Source organism: Neofelis nebulosa, chromosome 9, assembly GCF_028018385.1.
Source record: "Neofelis nebulosa isolate mNeoNeb1 chromosome 9, mNeoNeb1.pri, whole genome shotgun sequence".
NCBI classification, from domain to species: Eukaryota; Metazoa; Chordata; class Mammalia; order Carnivora; family Felidae; genus Neofelis; species Neofelis nebulosa.
Genome location: NC_080790.1, coordinates 85,903,910 through 85,909,121, shown reverse-complemented (window position 1 = coordinate 85,909,121; position 5,212 = coordinate 85,903,910). Strand labels below are relative to the sequence as shown.

At 45.6% G+C, this 5,212-nt stretch overlaps 1 long non-coding RNA gene across 1 annotated transcript; it reads right to left on the bottom strand.

The window, feature by feature from the left end:
* Positions 1-1,949: 1,949 nt before the first annotated feature.
* Positions 1,950-4,915, bottom strand: LOC131486227 (uncharacterized). Its single transcript, XR_009249251.1, has 3 exons — positions 4,446-4,915; positions 3,056-3,525; positions 1,950-2,355 (listed from the first exon to the last, which is right to left on the bottom strand). It is a non-coding gene; the product is annotated as an uncharacterized LOC131486227 (long non-coding RNA).
* Positions 4,916-5,212: the final 297 nt, after the last annotated feature.

Here is a 5,212-nt window from a genome sequence, read left to right as displayed (position 1 = left end):
GCTCGAACTCACGGACCGCGAGATCGTGACCTGGCTGAAGTCGGACGCTTAACCGACTGCGCCACCCAGGCGCCCCGAGGGTTTTTTTTTTTTAAATAGAAATTGACAAGCTAATTCTAAAATTATATTGAAATACAAAATACTTGCAAGAGCTTTAGTAATCAAGACTGTGAAATATATGTATGGACAGACACATAGGTCAATGTATCAAAATAGAGTTCAGAGGCTGAAATCGAGATTTGTAGAGAGATCAATACAGAGAGAGGTGCAGCTAATAGGTTTTAGACAACAGTGTAAGGCAATTGAATGAGGGAAAAGAGTTTTTTTCTTTTTTTTTTTTCAACGGTTTTTTTTTTTTTTTTTTTTTTTTTTTTTTTTTTTTTTTTTTGGGACAGAGAGAGACAGAGCATGAACGGGGGAGGGGCAGAGAGAGAGGGAGACACAGAATCGGAAACGGGCTCCAGGCTCCGAGCCATCGGCCCAGAGCCTGACGCGGGGCTCGAACTCACGGACCGCGAGATCGTGACCTGGCTGAAGTCGGACGCTTAACCGACTGCGCCACCCAGGCGCCCCGAAAAGAGTTTTTTTCAAAAGTGATCCTGGAACAATGGACACCCCTATGGAAAAAATGATTACTCTGGCTGTAGAGTATAGCAAAGATCACAGGAGGTCAGGAGTAGATGAGGGAACACCAGCTAGGAAGCTCTTATTTCCAGGAGAAATAATGGTGGCTTTGCTCTTAGTTAATCTAGTAACTTCACGTCTAGGAATTTACTTTATAGATATGGGAAAATTGACAATGACCTGAATGCCTACCAATAACAGTCTAGTTAAATTACAGTTTGTTTTTTAATAGGATGACAGAAAACTGTTTAAAGAATAAGGAAACTCTTTGTGGAATGAGCACGAAGATAAATTCTTTAATTAAAATAAACCAAGACGCATAGTAGAGTAATTGGATATTTTACACTGTGTCAAAGGACACACAGGGACTGGGTAGCATGAGTTGCATGGGGGACAGTAACAGGTTGGCTAGGGGACCGGCAGGAAGGAGATTTTTCAGTGCATACTGTTCTATACGTTCTGACTTGGGGTTTTATATCTTTGTATTACCAATTAAAATGTGTGCTAAAATTTAAATTATATTTAAGGGGCACCTGGGTGGCTCAGTTGATTGAGTACCAACTGAGTAATTATAGATTATTTGACTCCAGTCATGATCCCTGAGTTGTGAGATCAAGCCCCACATGGGGCTCTGTGCTGGGCATAAAGCCTACTTGGGATTCTCTCTCTCTCTCTCTCTCTCTCTCTCTCTCTCTCTCTCTCCCTCCCCTTTCTCTCTCTGTCTCCCCCTCTGCCCTTCCTTCTATCACTCTCTCTCTCTCTAAAAAATAAAAAAGTAAATAAAATAAAATAATATTTAGAAAACAGGAAATGATAGGACTAGGGTGATGGTCATGAAGATGGAGAGGAAAAAAGTCAACTGTGAATTAAAATCAATGGATACAGGGCGCCTGGGTGGCTCAGTCAGTTAAGTGTCCAACTCTTGATTTTGGTTCAGATTGTGATCTCATGGTCGGTGGGTTCGACTCCCACATGGGACTCTGTGCTGACAGTGCGGAGCCTGCTTGGGATGCTCTCTCTCTCCCTCTCTCTCTGGCCTTCCCCCCAGTCATGCTGTCTCTCTCTCAAAATAAATAAATAAACTTAAAAAATAAAAAATAAAATGAACAGGGAGTCGTACACGAATTGAACACACGTGGCTGTATGGGGGAGGGGAAGGGGGAAAATAAAAAGTTACAGACAGGGAAGGAGGCGGACCATAAGAGACTCTTAAATACCGAGAACAAACTGAGGGTTGATGGGGGGTGGGGGAGAGGGGAAAGTGGGTGATGGGCATCGAGGAGGGCACCTGTTGGGATGAGCACTGGGTGTTGTATGACAACCAATTTGACAATAAATTATATTTAATAATAATAATAATAATAATAAAAAGAACATGTGGCTGTAAGACAGCGTGGGGAAGCCTACTCGGTTTCTTGGCTTGTGCCACTTCCTGGTGAAATAGGGAACACGGGTTTAGTGTGTAAGGCATGAGAAGGGGGCTGGCAGGGGGCATGAAAGGAAGGGAAAAAAACCATGAAAATGGTTTTAAGTATGTTGAGTTTGCAAAATTCCAGAGGTGACGCTGAGTAGGCAGTCTAATGTTTGGATGGTTCTGGAGCTCAGAAGACAGGCCCCCGGCTGGAGAAGCAAAGCGAAGTTTCCATGTGAATAGATAAGAACTGACACCAGGGTGTGGATGCGATGATCTATAGCCAGAGGGGGCACAGTCTCGGAGGTAAGGATTTTATCCTAGGAAAAAAAAATTAAGCATAATCAAAAACTGGCCTCAGCCATTTAACAAACACATAAGCAAAAATGCAGTTGCAGATGCCCGTAGAAAGCCTTGCTTTGTCCCTTCTAGTTCACGGTGTAAGAACTAAGATGAATTATTGCTGGAACATACATTTACATCAAACTGAATGAAGTTAAGTGGCTGGAGGAGCGACAAAGAATAAAGCAGCTAAACGTTGAGAACATTTTGCCAAACGTTTGAGGCTCGGATGGCAATACTTCTCCATCAATAGCTTTCTGCTAATGAGTGAGGCGATGGCAGGCCCTTATTATTTGCATATAAAGGAGCAAACGTCTTCCTGTTCTCTGTATCAGGAAGCTGTGCGTGCACCGCGGTGCCATGTGGCCTGCTGACTTCAAGGGACATTGAAGAAGAAGGGACTCAGGTACCCAAATAACCTCAACTTGGCCACGGTCGAAGAGACAAATACAGCTGCACAGTGCAGCTCTAACAAGCTGCGGAGAGCAAGGCCCGGGTGTGGGCGGAGGGGAGAGTTGCACACACTGTGCTGCATGTAGATAAGATCATAGGGAATTTCTCAACGCCCCCGCCTGTGTCCCACCCGCTCCTGATCCTGACCGCCTGATTTCACCAGCGTTCTTGGCCATGTGGTTCCCAAGACCGCCTCTACCCTGGCAGCAGGAGAGGGTCTTCTACCTCCAGGGGCGGTAACCGGCTTCCTGTCCCCTGCCAAAACAATCGCGGAGTGCGATGATGTCACTTGGGACGGCATCGCAGGACACCACATGCAGACAGATAGCTGTGGCTGTCGTGTGTGAATACAGCTTTATCTACAGAGGAGGTGGCCAGCCGGGCAGGCATCTGCTGACTCTTGCTTTCAATGTCTAGAACAGAAACTAAGAGAGAAGGCAAGACAAGTGGGGCCGGTCAGAGGCAGTTCCTCTCTGCATGCACCCTTGCCCTGTTTGTCTGCTCTCGTCCCAGACGTCCCTTCCTCGTGGAAAGGATTCTCCATGGTGCTTTGCAGGGAAAAGGGTCTGCTCCGTGGTTCCCAAGCATCTACATGTTGCTTTGTTGGAAGGGCTGGGCCCAGGTTTGTCCTCAAGGGAGAAGGCGGTGGCATCCAAGAGGGTGCCCGGTGCATGCGTTTCCCTCACACATACCACCTGGTTCATGAAGAAATGAATTATTTAGGCAACATCATCACTGACAAGAAAGCCCACCAACATCTATGAATGGTTTGACTTTGCTTTTGGGGGGGGGGGGGCGAGGATTGAGAAATAAACCTCATTCAACATCACTAATGTGCTCATCTGATCCAGAACATTCATACTAATTTCAGACTCCCAATTGAATCATCATTTGCTGTTTTCTGCAACATTTTAACTACTTTTTTTTTTTTTTTTTTTTTTTAAAGCTCAGGGCGCCTGGGTGGCTCAGTCTGTTGAGCGTCTGACTTCAGTTCAGGTCATGATCTCACTGTTCCTGGGTTCAAGCCCCATGTCAGCCTCTGTGCTCAGAGCCTGGAGCCTGCTGAGGATTCTGTGTCTCCCTCTCTCTCTCTGCCCCTCCCCTGCTCACGCTCTGTCTCTCTTTGTCTCTCAAAAATAAATAAACATGAAAAAAATGTTTTAATAAAAAAAAAGCTCGACTCTTCGGATAAAAGTCACTTTGCTAGATAGAGAAAAAATTACAAAATTTTATCTCTCCTCCATGGTATTGCCATAAGTTTAAACGAAGATGCCAAGAGGGGCACCTGGGTGACTCTGTCAGTTACGTGTCCGACTCTTGATCTCCGCCCAGGTCATGATCTCACAATTGGTGAGCTCCAGCCCCGCTCAGGGCTCGGCCCTGATGACAGGAAGCCTGCTTGGGACTCTGCCTCTCCTTCTCTCTGCTTGTGCTCTATCTCTCTCTCTCAAAATAAATAAACTTAAAAAAAAAAAAAAAAAGATGCCAAGATACAAAAGACTTGAGAACTATTTGAGTTGCTACTCTGCCTATTTCTCTTTAACGGGTGTAGTAACACTACTTGAATTTAACCTTTCCTCGTGGTTTAGAAAGCCCCGATAAAATGTGTGTGTACCTTCCTTAGATGACCAGGAGATGGCGCCCACGTCAATGCGGGGAATCGGCCTCCTGGCTGAAGGCTGCTGAGTCTGCCAGAAACCCAACTGAAGCATGAAAAAAAAGGAGGGAGAAACATACTCTGAGTGTTTCATGAGATGGGGGGAGTTCAGGACAACAGTCTCAGGATGCCCTCAACATATGATTAGTTCCTACCTGGGGAGACCGCAGGAATAACAAGAAACACAAAATAGGAAGAGGCCGAGAGCTAAGGAAAGGGAATGGTGGTATCATGTCAAGTGCATTCTGATGCAGGGGCAGTGCTATCCGGTGATTCACATAGATGATCCTCACCCTCCCGGTCAGGCTATGAGGCAGACACTGGGCGTCCCAAGACAGAGCTCCGTGAGGTCACCTGGGCGGCTCAAATGCTCATTGCGCAGAAGCAGTCACCAAGGCAGGATTCCGACTCTGTTCTGTCTGGTGCCATCATCCGCTGACATGCGTGTTTCTTCCAGGATGAAGGCTGAGAGGGGCCTATCGAGAATGTTCTCAGGTCCTCGATAAAAAAAAGCTTTAAAAGAGATAATAAAAAAATTAGTATCTGTCTGATATTATAAGTAGTGTCTCACCTCAGACATACTAAAAATAAAATGTCCCAACTCATGAGGAGTTACTGTCTCATTTAGCAGTGAAAACTTACATAGAAGAGGAAGTGTAATATGTGTGGCTAAAAGAGCACAACTGAGACGCTAAGCGAAGTGAGAATCTTCAATGTCCCCAGCA